The sequence below is a fragment of the Borostomias antarcticus genome, assembly GCF_949987555.1.
Source record: "Borostomias antarcticus genome assembly, chromosome: 6".
Lineage (NCBI taxonomy): Eukaryota > Metazoa > Chordata > Actinopteri > Stomiiformes > Stomiidae > Borostomias > Borostomias antarcticus.
Genome location: NC_140239.1, coordinates 28,490,099 through 28,503,690, shown reverse-complemented (window position 1 = coordinate 28,503,690; position 13,592 = coordinate 28,490,099).

Below are 13,592 nucleotides of genomic sequence, written 5' to 3'. Positions count from 1 at the left end.
AAAATGCTCAATGGAGCCTAATGGATTCCGAACAAGTCCATGCGCCTCTTCCAAAATGCTTTGTTTGACAAATCAATTTTCCCATAACCCGGCAAGGGTAAGAGTGATTCGGATTGATCGCGCCCCTGACTTTGTCTCCAGAATATTGTTTGATGGCTAGATAGATTAATTGGTATGACATTTGAAAGCCTTCTCCTGACTGTCAGCATCCAAGCCCTTCTTCTCCAATCGAACCACGGTCTAATTGTCTACTCTATAATACCCACACATCACAAATTAGAGAAGGGTGCCTGTGAAAGGTATTGCCAATACAAACAACAATATGCACTGTTCAATCAAGCAGTATAGTTTGAATGGAGTGCTACTGCTTTTGATAACATAACACTTATTAAAAGACATCACTCATAATGCTGTGCCAGCATATTACACATTGTGTACACTACAGTGTCTTCTCGCCAGCACTATACTGAGCTTTGCTGAAATGTACACAAGGTTTTTTTTGAGAGCTGCCCAAAGTGACTCCTTCTCAGTCACATCAATCTATTTCTTATTATCCCCTTCATTAACCTGGATCAGGGGCTTATGAATTGAGCAACAAAAACTGAATGGAAGTCAGTATCAGTAAAGTGTCAGTCAGAGTAGAGTAGAGTCAGGGGACTGTTCTCTGATCAGTTATTCTAGTACTTCAGTAATTGTGATGTAAGATAATGTGAAAAATAAGTTACAGCAGCAAGAGTGATGATCTACAGGTACTTTATATCTCCCAAACAATTGTGGGCATGTTTGAGAGATAAATTATCTGTGAGGTTAACAATCATCCCCAACCAAGTCCATCTTCCAAATTCTGAATAAAAGCATATAGTATTCCACTCTTGGGTATGATCTACTCTGATTCAAGACTTTATGTATTTGTGAAATAAAACAGTTAAGTGCTTAACTACTAGATGAATACATATTATGTTAAAAGCTAGGCCTCTGATACTACAGCAACAATAACATGCTGATCTCTATACACACATTAAATACAGCTCTTAATAAAGCCTTAAAATGATGTGATTAAAAAAAAAAATGTATTCAAAGCAACACAAAAGACAAAATGGTGCAGATACCTGCCCTCCATATATGATCATCAATTACTTCACCAGCGACTGTATAGGTTCAATTTGTTGGGATGGATTCTTCACAGAGAAACCTGCCTTTCTGTCCACCTCCTTTCAGGGGCGACCCTCCCTATCACCCCAACACACCCACTGCCTTTGAAAAACTGTAATTGAATGAGTTTATGTCATCAAATTGATTAATCATATTAATTTGTACTTATTAGGGGGATGGTGGAAAGTGATGACAATTAGATTAATGAAATTAGTTAATTTTCCCCCACTACACCACAGCATCAGCTTCTATTCAACCAAAAAAGGCATAGCGAGAGAGACTGTTATGACAAAATTGGCAATCAAGATTTGGGGCACTAATTGAATGTCTGCTTTTATTAATGACGAGGTTTATAAAAAGTCCTTGAGAAGAGGAATATTAATGAATTAATCAAAACCTTCTAAATTAAAGGAGGAGTAGGCTACAATGTTATGAAAATTCACTGCACTTTTCCTTTCTTCTACCTTCATTCATGTACCACTCTTTTTCTTTTATTAGTAAATTCATGGGGAAATCGAAAATCTATGTACGTAAGTTCTGATCATAATGGGAAATCTCTACTACTGTAGATGTTATGACTGAAACAGACTGAATCCTTGAAAACCAAACAAAACTCCAAACTTTTGCTGTAGGCCTACACTGTAACTTTCTTGACCTCAAATGTATTTTATTTGTGGTGTCCACCTGTCCCAGAGGAGCCATAGCTATGCATTTATCATGCTTGCTTGGGTGAGGCTGAAAAACAAATACACATAAATATATGTAAATATGAGTAAACAGAAAGGGAGATCCCTCAGCCGATACAGGCTGCTTTGAATTTCATTACGCAACAAGCTGTCCACTTTTTACAAATGATCCCAGTGAATAGAGGTGATCGTTTGATATGATAAAGATGAAATGTAATAGTTTATGCCACCATGAATCTGATTGTAACAGCCACACTATTAGAAAAACAGATAAGAGCATTTATGACTATTTGCTTTCTGCCATAAACGCAAGTGGCTGTGATTAATATAAGTGTCTTGCAGAGAGCTGAGCAGATTGCGTTATTGCATATCTTAAACAAGCCATAATGGGTTTGTATTGTATATGAAATGTGAATACTGTAGATCCAGATATTTAAGATAAACAAAAGTTATGAATAATACATTCAGCATTTAAAAGTATAATGTTGTTTGAAATTTAAGGAGTGTACGTTGAGAAGAAAATAATGGTTTTGTTTTTGCTGAGAGTATGATTTGAGCATTGCAAGATGCTATCTGATCGCATAAGTACTGTAAAATCACTCCATAAATTGCCAAAGCCTTCAAAAATATGACACAAACAAAATGTAAACAATCATCAAACATCAACCCAACGTTGCTTCATGATAATGTCATGGCTTAGACTAGAAATGGTGCTCAGAGAGCACAGACCTCCGCCCCTGAATGCATTTCGTGGCTCTGTGCACGGCAAAATTGAATGGGTTCTAAATTGGCCCATGCTATCCCCCTCCCTCCACTGAGTTTCATGAAAAGCAGTCTGGTCGTTTTCTCATAATCCTAGTCTAAAAGATGACTGGAGGTGAATGGCCATCGGGTTGTGTTTGGGCTGTGCACCCGCCCCGTGATTCGCTGGGGCGAAGGTAAAAATGACTGGAGGTGAATGGTTGGCTGTATTTGGCCAGCTCTGTGGTGCCCTCTTCAGGTCACAGCCGGTGGGGGGCAGTGCGGTGCACTCTGGGCTCTCCCCCGCACTCTCCCCCCCCGCTCTCCCCCGCACCCCCCAGCCCAAACCCTGTGTCTCTAGAGCCCCCACACAGGGAGCTGGCTTTGTTCTAAGTTTTGTTTTCATTGGTGGATCCGGCCCGTGATTCGGATCTGCTCCAAAATTTAATGGATTCTAAGGTGGCCCATGACACACCCCTCCACCGAGTTTCATGAAAATTGGTTTAGTAGCTTTTCCGTAATCATAGTCCAAATTATGAATGGAGGCGAATGGCCAGTCCGGCTGTGTTTGGGCAGCCCGTGGACCCAACCCGTGATTTTGATCTGCTCCAAAAATAAAAGAGTTGGTAAGTTGGCTCATGCTACACCCTTCCACCAAGTTTCGTGAAAATCGGTCCAGTAGTTTTTGTGTAATCCTGCTTATAAAGACACGCACGCACGCACAAACGCACGCATGAACGCACGCACACACGCCATCGACAACATAGCTTCCCGCCCTGTGCTGCCGCAGCAGCAGAGGTAATAGGCAAATTAACTTTGTATGACAACCTACTGTATGCATTTTTTACATTCATGACCATTGTAACCGTTTGATTGACTACCCTCAAACAAAATACAATGAAAATAGTAAGATATACTTTAGTCAGACTCATGACACACCACCTGCCATGCGACCACAATGGCAGATTGGGGGGTGGTGTGTGTGCGTGTGTGTGTCTGTGTGTGTGTGTGCGCATGCGTGCGTGCATGTGTGTGCGTGTGTGTGCGTGTGTGTGCATGTGTGTGTGTGTGCATGTGTGCATCGTTAATTGCACAACGAAAAGCTGTTCTGTAATTCATTTCCTGCCTGTCCATACAAGATTGATCATGGAAACCAAGAACACAATTTTCATATTTAATGAGCATGACTCCAATACAATTATAGTAATTAGTCAAATCTCACTCACAACCAATGGAGCTCACTGCAATTATTATTGGATCTTATTAATGATGCTGCATTTGTGGAGCTCACAGGGTAATTGAGGACATGTTTACAGTAGGTACTGTATGTTAGTGGGGGATTGGAGGGCAGTGATCATGACTGCTTATAGTGTACAGTATTTTGAATTTATACTCTAAAAAAGGTTTTGTAAGGCCGAATGCCAACTCGAAAAATGCAGATGAAGCATCCTCCCATATTGTTCACATTATGTCCAGAACTGATTGCTGCTCAACACATGATACTATGGGCCTGGAGGAAAATCACTCACTCGGGAGTAATACTCCATAATACACTGCAAAAAATATTTTCTTAATTTCCTTTAGAGGTGAGAGAAATTATGCAAACAATGCACATATGGTGCAAGATGTTTGAGGCACTTACCACTCAATTCTAGGCTTATGGAGACTTTGTTTCTTAAAAAAAGGCCTGTCATGTATATGAAAGTTTATATCAGTCAAATTAAGACTTGAAGTTGGGCTCATTGGCATCCCCATTGGGACAGCTGCTGTGGGCTTTTGAAATCAGTTGAACATCTTCTATTCCGTTAAACTGAAACAGTCACACAAAAATCCACAGCACGATACTGCGTGCATTAAAAACCTGAGAAGACAAAACTAGTCCCCACTGTATTTACAGTACAAGCTGCCTGATACTATTTTGAATAATTGCATATCGGCTCAAGGCATCACCGCTGCACAGACCAGATAGACCCAGGAGGACCACAAAAAAGACCCCAAAAAAAGGAGAGGTTAGTGGAAGAAGAGACCCATTTATAATGAGTGATGATACCGCAGCAGCTGACATTTTGCAGCCTTATCTCTTCAGACCTTGATGCTTATTAAAAATCTAGAGTTGTACTGCGTTTCCCCAACCTGTGATGCTCGCTTCTCCCCCCACAGAGGACATGTTGCCGCATAAAAAACCATCTTTTTTCCTGGTCACTTACTGTAATTCATCTGGATCTGACTATGTTTTATGAAGTTAATACATTCAAGTCCATCTGACCCTGATTGCTGTACACTGTAGGGTTTTCAAATCCAATCAGGCGAAGAATCAGATGATGACTTTTGGGTTATCAACTCACAGGTACCATGGATGCTTTGAGTGTTCAGAAGAATATATATCAGAGAGGAGACAGATCAATATTTCTTGTCACCGATGCCACTATTGTATTGGCACTAGACTTTCAGCTAAATAGCTTCTAAGCATAACTGGCACTGTAGCTGGGTAGCATGTATAACACTCTTGGGTCAAATCCTAAGATAAGATAAGATATACTTTATTAATTCCCGTGGGGGAAATTTGAGGTTTCAGCCGTGGAAGGGGTACAGTAGCAGTGGGAAAGGTACCTACGGCAGAATAGATAGATAATATACATAATAATATACATAATAGATCAAGTTAAATTACAAGGGGAAAAAAGTCAAATGGCAAGCTAGCTACAAGCTAGACTGTTGGATCACTTTATATAGCACTGAGGATAACAGGCAACATTACATTACTTTACATTACATTACAGTCATTTAGCAGACACTTTAATTCAAAGCGACGAGCAATAATTGCATTTAACGAAGGAAAAGCCAATGTACTTCTACTTGCCAGAACTCACAAGTGCATCTCCTATCTAAAACAAGTGATTAAGAGCATAATCTAGTGCTGAAGGCAAAGTGCAAGAATAGCAATATAAAATACAATAGGTGCTTAAGAGGAAGGATCGTTGTAGTACTTCTCGAAGAGATGGGTTATGAGCCTGTGACGAAAGATGGGCAGCGACTCTGCTGTCCTGACATCAGTGGGCAGTTCGTTCCACCACTTCGGGGCCAGGATAGAGAAGAGCCGTGACCGTGTCAATCGAGCGCTGAGGCCTCGGAGTGATGGGGCGACCAGTCGCCCCGAGGTAGCAGAGCGTAGCGGTCGGGAGGGGTAGGGTTTGACCATGAACTGGAGGTAGGAATGTTCCTTTCATTTCCCTGTAGGCTAGTACCAGAGTTTTAGTTAGTTTAGTTTGCTACGGGGAGCCAGTGTAGGGAACGGAGAAGGGAAGTTGTGTAGGAGAACTTGGGGTGGTTGAACACCAGGCGAGCAGCAGCTTTCTGGACAAGTTCCAGGGGTTTAATGGCTGACGCTGGGGCCCCAGCAAGGAGGGAGTTGCAGTAGTCCAGACGGGAGATGACCAGGGCCTGGATGAGCACCTGCGCCATTTCATCAGTGAAGAAAGGGCGAATCCTCCTGATATTTTAGAGCAGGAATCTACAAGAGCGTGTGACGGATGTGATATGTGTGGAGAACAACAGTTGGCCGTCCAGGGTCACACCCAGATTCCTCGCAGTCCGAGTCGGCGTCACCACTGTGTCTTCAATGGTGACGGCCAGGTCCAGGTGCGGGCAGCCCTTCCCTGGGAGGAACAACAGCTCAGTCTCCAGATTTAGCTTGAGGTGATGAGGTTGTCATCCACTCTAAGATGTCAGCCAAGCACCCAGCTACCCGTGTCTCCACTTGTGTATCAGAAGGGGGAAATGACATCATCGTGCATCACACATGTACAGTAGTCAAACTGACATCACTTCACAAGAGCAGTCGATTATCACGTATCTCTGTGATGTCTGTCTCCTATATATTTCTAACCAATTGGTCTTGGGGTCACTTTCCATCAGTGGCCCATAACTTCAATCATGTCAAAGAGAAGTGACTCGGTGACCTTTTATCCAATCAAGGCCAGTGTCACCGCTGAGTTAACGAGTGTGATGCCATATTAGAAAAACCCAAATTAACACATAATTAGCGGAACAGAGTGGAATTAGGGAGCAGCAATGCCAGTACTTTGATGTTTATTATATAACTAAACAGTGGAAAAGACAACAATTACGCTACATCTACATCTACAATCAACTTGGAGTAAACTTTAGAGACCTCTATTCAGAGCACAGTGGAGGTAAAGCTAAGGGTGGAACTTTCATGAACACCATTGTGATTGTGTTGGATTTATTCCGATTTACTCCACTTTGGCGGATTTTTTACAAGATCGTAACACTCCTAACCCAGCACCCTGTAGTCTCTCATGTCTGTCACTTACTCAGGACTGTCCTTATAGTGTCTAAGCTAATAAGCTTACTAACTGCTAAGTGAGTATTGCATCTCACTGTCCCAATCACTTATATAGTCCTAACTACAGCACCATACTGGAGGGCAGGCCTTATTGGCGTTGTGTTAATGTGACGTTAATTGCTTTTACTTTTTCACTCCATTAAGTAGGCGCTATCTCTTTCGGGAGCTGGCCAGATGGTTTATCGGCCCCGTTCTGGCAGCGCTGTCGCTAATGGCCCAAGATACAGAGCCGTAAAATAACGCCGGCGACTGCGACGACAAACGCTCATCGTGCTAATTGAAAAGTAATTGCGGAGGTACAGAGCACCTGTCACACTGTGAAAAGCGGTGTCGCCGCGCACACAAGGACGATTCACTTGAAAGCCGACCTGTTGTTGTTGTTGTTGTTGTTGTTGTGCATGTAGACCTGAAGGAGATGCCGATGATTAAGTAATCCAATCGCCTGATTTGAGCAGAGCTAAATACCCATGGTGAGACACGTTAAATGACATGTACCGAAGGTGTGGTCTGCGCTAATGTCACAGTTGTCATTGCATTGCTCCCTGCTCTTGCTCATACTGGGTTCGATCTCAGGTCCTCTGACTTGCCAACGCTCATGAACATCTTACACGAACACTAATGCCAGCTATGTCTCTGAAAAGCAGGCAATATTTATACTGACGAGTGAGTTTAACCAATTCAACTCGGCTATACTCACCCCCCCCCCCCCCAACTCACTCCACACAGTGACCCCAGCTGATCGAGCTGAACTACAGTAAACCATGTATCCAATTCACGGCCCCACTGTCACATGTGTCACCGCGTCGCTTGTCAGTACTGCTTCCTTCCTCACTTGCTCAGACTAGGCTCGATCTCAGGTCCTCTGACTTGCCAATGCAAGTGGATGAGTGAGTATAACCAATTAAACTTGGTTACACACTTATTATAATATTGCTATTGTTTACAGTGACGAAATTGATGGGGATATGGTATCCCTAGAATCCAGCATAACCACTATTCAAAAATGTATTGAATTTCTAAAATCATTAAATTCCAAAGAAAAATTCTATTGATGACAGGGAGGAGCAACTCTGACGACAAGGTACAGTGTGCTTTGTACCATTTCATCACATCCTGAAAAGCAATAGTGTTGCAGTCACCACCATGTCACACCTTTCCCATCCCCCCACGTACTCAAACTGGTCCAGGATCAATACCTAGTTTAAAGAGGATGGACTGTGTAAATACAGAGGATAGGTCCTGCCAATGAGGATGTCTTGGTCATTGATGGCCAATGACTTTTGTGGTTGGATCACATCAGACCTGATGTCTATAGATGGTGGTCAATATCACAGTTGAACAGGGTTGGCTTAATGTCAATGGGTTGGAAGCGTCCAAGGGTAAGGCTTTGTTTTAGATCATTGCTTGCAATAAACATTAAACGTCAAAAGGATACCCTACAGTTTCCTGTAAAATTTAACCTAATGAAGAATTATGTTTGAGTGTAAAGCGGTATCCCTGCACAGCAGACATCTTGTATTCTACATTCAATGATCTAAATGATTTACTATCTGTGCCTTTAATGAATCAATGTCAAAGTTTGGAGTCGTGAAGTCCAAGTAATTTCTCTCAATTTCATACTAAATGAGTCTGTAGTCTACAATAACTTCACTCGGCTCGTTCACAATGTCTCGGGGGATTTTAGCAGCTGTCAGAATTACTCTGGAGGGAGCCAAGATGGCCGAGTCCGAAAGCAACCACGTCCCTCGGGAACGGAGCGTCTTCCCTTCCCTGTCTCTGCGTGTACAAGTTTGAAGAGAAACTCCAAAATGCAAATTTGGTACTTACCTTTCCCGCCCGGCAACAAAACTGTGTCACGACGCTGAAGGCCTTCCCAGCAGTCCCCATTTTGTCTGAAGAGATATAGTTGAGAAGGAGTAGGTAAACAAAGCATAATGCAGAGGTGAGGTGCTAATTAGAGCTCCATTTGTTTTGTCTGGCGCCTTCAAAAGCAAAATAACGACACAAGAGCCCAGACACAACAAATCATCACTATAAACAACAAACTTTACACTTTCAAGAATAACGCTGTTACTGCCATTTTCTACCCATTATGAATTTACAGCCCTGCCTCTTAAATATGCATCCTTCTTTCATGTCCTATTTCTTGTTGCCTACTAGTGACAGCAATATGGGAGCAAGTATTTGGCCAGACCGTAATGTTCTCATGTGTAAACCCGGCGGTATAGGGTTAAAAAGACGATGATGCCATCGTTGCCATTTCCCTTAAGGCCAATGCAGTAGGGCTACTGGTAGCTATAGGAGTAAAGCATGCAATGTCATGGGTTGTTTGCAGCTGTTGCAAAGCCTTAATAAACGTACAGCTGTTCTTGTTCTCTTAGTCCTGTGGTAAACTTTTTACTGCAAGACCAGTTTGATGAATGAGGTGAAGAAAATCCAGTAATCCGTTCATTTATTATATAATGCACAGGAAACCTACAACTTTTTTTCTTTCTTTCTTTCTTTCTTTCTTTCTTTCTTTCTTTCTTTCTTTCTTTCTTTCTTTCTTTCTTTCTTTCTTTCTTTCACTCACTCATTCACTCATTCACTCATTCACTCATTCACTCACTCACTCACTCACTCACTCACTCACTCACTCACTCACTCACTCACTCATCAACCCTATACACTTTTTCACAGTATCTTCAGCAGCCTATAGATGGCGCTCACCTCATTGTGATCAACCATCACTTCCTGTGAGGCTGTCCATCACTAAAAGTGCCACTGACTGGATGGCAGGGAGGGGGGGAGGGATGGGGGACGGGGGACGGGGGGGAGGGACAGGCACCCTACCTGTCCTTGAGCCAGCAGAGGAAAAGCGTGGATTCAGCATGTATGTGTATGCCCTAGCCGGGAGCCATAAATCACCACCTCCTTCAATTTACACAAGGAGCATATTGATGGTTTCCTTTCTCCCTTCACTCACTTTCACCTGGTTACCTTGTCTAGGACAACAACATTATAAACATAACTTGCCAAAATTGACACATCCTAGCTATTATGGGGTTTATTTTATTTCAAATATATCTAAAATATCTCAGTGATACAGAGTGAATATTTTACCAGATCTAGATTTTACCTTGCATGTATGCATGTGTCATGTTATAAAACATCAAAAGGTAACATACTGAGATTGTATTTGGATAAAGTGACATTTTTTATTGACAAATGGCAGGATGACATGTTAATGCCCCCCCCCCTCTCTGCCCCATGTATTGGTGACAAATTATCAGACAAACGAATCAAGGAAGTTAGTCCAAATGAGATACAGGGCTTCTGGACTGTAGGCCTGCTGTAACTCACATCCACAGCCCTCCCCCTGACGGACAAGGATAAAAGAATCGGTTATCGCGGGACTGAAGCCTGAGGGTATGATTGTGTCTGTACAATATGAGGGATCTTTGTTCTGTATCTATTACAGAACAGAATGAATTGCCTCTTGAGGACATTCAAGTTTTCTGAATCTGAAGGAATCTGAATCTGATCTCAGGGAAAATTGCTTTTGCTGAGGAATGTTTAATGTGCAATTGTTAATGTTGAATTTTCACAGTTGTTCCAATTACGTATATTATTACACAAAGTCATTCAGAATCAGAATATAAGCAAATATTGTACATTATGCCAATTTTTGCCATTTTCCGTTTTTCTCAGAAATGTTTCAAATGATCTTTAACTTGATACCTACCAATTAACAATCCCTCCTAGAGAAGTGGACTCTAGCCATGACATGGTGGCAGTGGGGGTGTTCATCCAGAGAAGAACCAACAATATAAATGGATGATAAGTTATCTGTATCTTTAACTCAATCTCCTGTTTGACAGATACCTTTTTTGCAGGGTGTGGTAGGTGATTTTATGCAGGGGGGGGTGTATAGGATAGGGTTAGTGGCTAGTTGATTAAACAAAGCCCAGCTCTTCCCAAACCACCCCCCATTCCACCCTCCTTGTTGACCGAGCCTGAAAGCCCGCTAAATGAAATGACTTCCACTGGATTGCACCACAAAGGAAGTGAGCGTGTCAGATGTGCGTTCGTCCCGTGTTCTTGCTAGCGCAAGGTCAAACGGGACACTGTGCAGACAGCCAACCAGCTGACAGTTGGGACACGGGATGCCGTTACAGCCCTAAGGCACTGCTCTTCCAGACACCCTCTCAAAGAACTGACTGCATGCGTTCCTTTCACTGCTCATTTCATGATACATTCTCAGTAGGAGGGGGGAGCCGAGTTACTGTATGTCCACAGTCTTCCCTCCAGGGCCATGACCTGTGCTATGACATATGGTTGTGGTCAAGGCTCCCTTAACGAGGTGATAACAAGAACATGAAAGCTGTCATATTATATCGTTTTCAAACCTTGCTTGTCGAGGTGGTAAGACAGTGAAATGACAGTGTGTTAGTACTTGTGTATTACTGTGCATGCATTTAAAGCCTCATTTGTCTAAGAATTGTATTGGGTAATGATTCACATAATGAGACTTGGTGAGGTGAGATAACAGATAGCATTAGATAGTATATCACCATCTACATACCTGCTACCAACACATTTTGACTGAAAAAATGATGTTGATTTGTATCAATGCTGAATGTGCTCATACTGTACCCTAAATTTGAGCTACTAAGCTAATAATTACATCATTACTATAATTAATGCAGTGTGTAGTGACATTTTGAAAACTGGCAATCAAAAAAATGCTAATTACATAAACCATGTGATTTTAATTACATAAACCATGTCACTGTACATTTAGTGCATTGGTAGAACTGACTCACTTCAAAAAGCATGTATTTACACATGAATACAGTAATGCATCAACACAACAAAACTCAACATGAAATTTCCCATAATTCATTCCAATATGTGTGCCAACCACATACTGTAGGTTAAAGTTGGTTTTAGCTACTATTTCCAAAATATTTTAAATTCTTAATTTAGATGAATACTCCCTACAGTTTTATAACAGTTGTACTACATTCACTTTACAAGTAGGATAATTAAAATGAACCGAAGCTTATTCCTTCAACTTGATTCATACATCATGACTGCTAGCATATTGCGTTTGAGGGGAGCAAACCTCTAGGGTAATCAAATGTCTATGGTGCATATACATTCACTGGTTTATACACCGTGGACCACAATAGTCTAGGACGTACATCCATGTTTTATGTAAATCTCGTCATCTCAATGTGCATGGAGATAAGATACTCCACAAATGGAACAGCGAATAAGCAGCTTTCTCCGAGGGATGTGTTCCCCCAATTGCGGTTCATCTACATTTTTTTAATACAGTCAGTGATGTCACTTTATTTCTGTGCCACCAATTCTCAGGGGAACCTCATGGCCCGCTTCCAAACCCACAAGTAATTTCAAAATCTGAATTGAGGTATAGACTAGCGAACGCGTACTGTCTTCTGTTACAGCCGAGTTCCATGCTTGAACAGCGCAGTTTCGCCATTCGGAGTCTCAGAGACGTGCCTTCAATATACATGATGATGCCGCTCACGTGAAAATAATATAATATTGACTCTTGCTCTTTGTTTATACATCTCTGTTTTAAAATGTCATACGTCATATGGTGTTAGTAGTAGCATACAATTAGCATACTCAGTGCTCCCAGGGCCCTAAAGGTACTGGCTTGTTTAACATCTTTCAAGTTGCAGTACAGACTGAAAGAAATATCACATCAAAGAGCAAACAATTGACCAAAATGTAGCTATAGTTTTAACTAGTTATATCAATGCAGAGCAGCTACAGTATATCACCAAATGCACAATGAAGCAGTGTATTTTAACTGACATTTAAATAGCTTTTTCATCAAACAACATTGTAAACAAAGTGCAACCAAATATTTGTCAGATAGAACATTGGCAGCCATATTTGCCTTGCATAGCCCAGTGATCACTCTGTGAAGAAACTGTCATAGACACCCACGACACTGTATTAGCGTTTTAGCTAAACCCTTTGCTGCCATACCAGTTTAAAGGTAGGGTAGGTGATTTTGGAGAAACCAGGAAGTGAACCGACTCTGCCCCTCCCTTCAGGCCTCCTTCCATTGCTCCATCCACTCCAATAAACTGGGGAAAACGAATGACACTCGCTAGGCAGATAGGTACAGTAGGTAGACAGGCAGGTAGGCCATCCAAACATTTCAAGGTGGTACTTCGAAATAATTGGACAGACTTATTACAGTCATGACACTTCCGGAGCATTTTAATTATTGATTGCTGTTGGGGTGTAAAGAGTATTGCATAAAAATATAACAAAAAGTGTTTCTGAGCCAAATCGCTGCCCTTTAACTGACTGCTGTCCCCAAGGCGGAGCCTATACAGAAACTTAATTGCTCCATTTCTATTGAGAATTTCCTCTTAGAAGACAATTAGAATTAATTGGATATATACCATTTTGCCTCTTAAAATAAATTAAGCATTTTCTCTTTTAGTTTTTCATGTTAATTTGACTGAGGAGAAGTTGGGGAACCATAATTATCTTCAAGTGCCATTCAAAGTGAACAAAGGTGGGAGTCGTACTAACACTCCCAGCTCACTGGAGAGTGGGGTTTTTCTTGGTCTCCGCCAGTTCAAATGGTTGGGACCTTAGTGTGCTGTGGGCTTTTT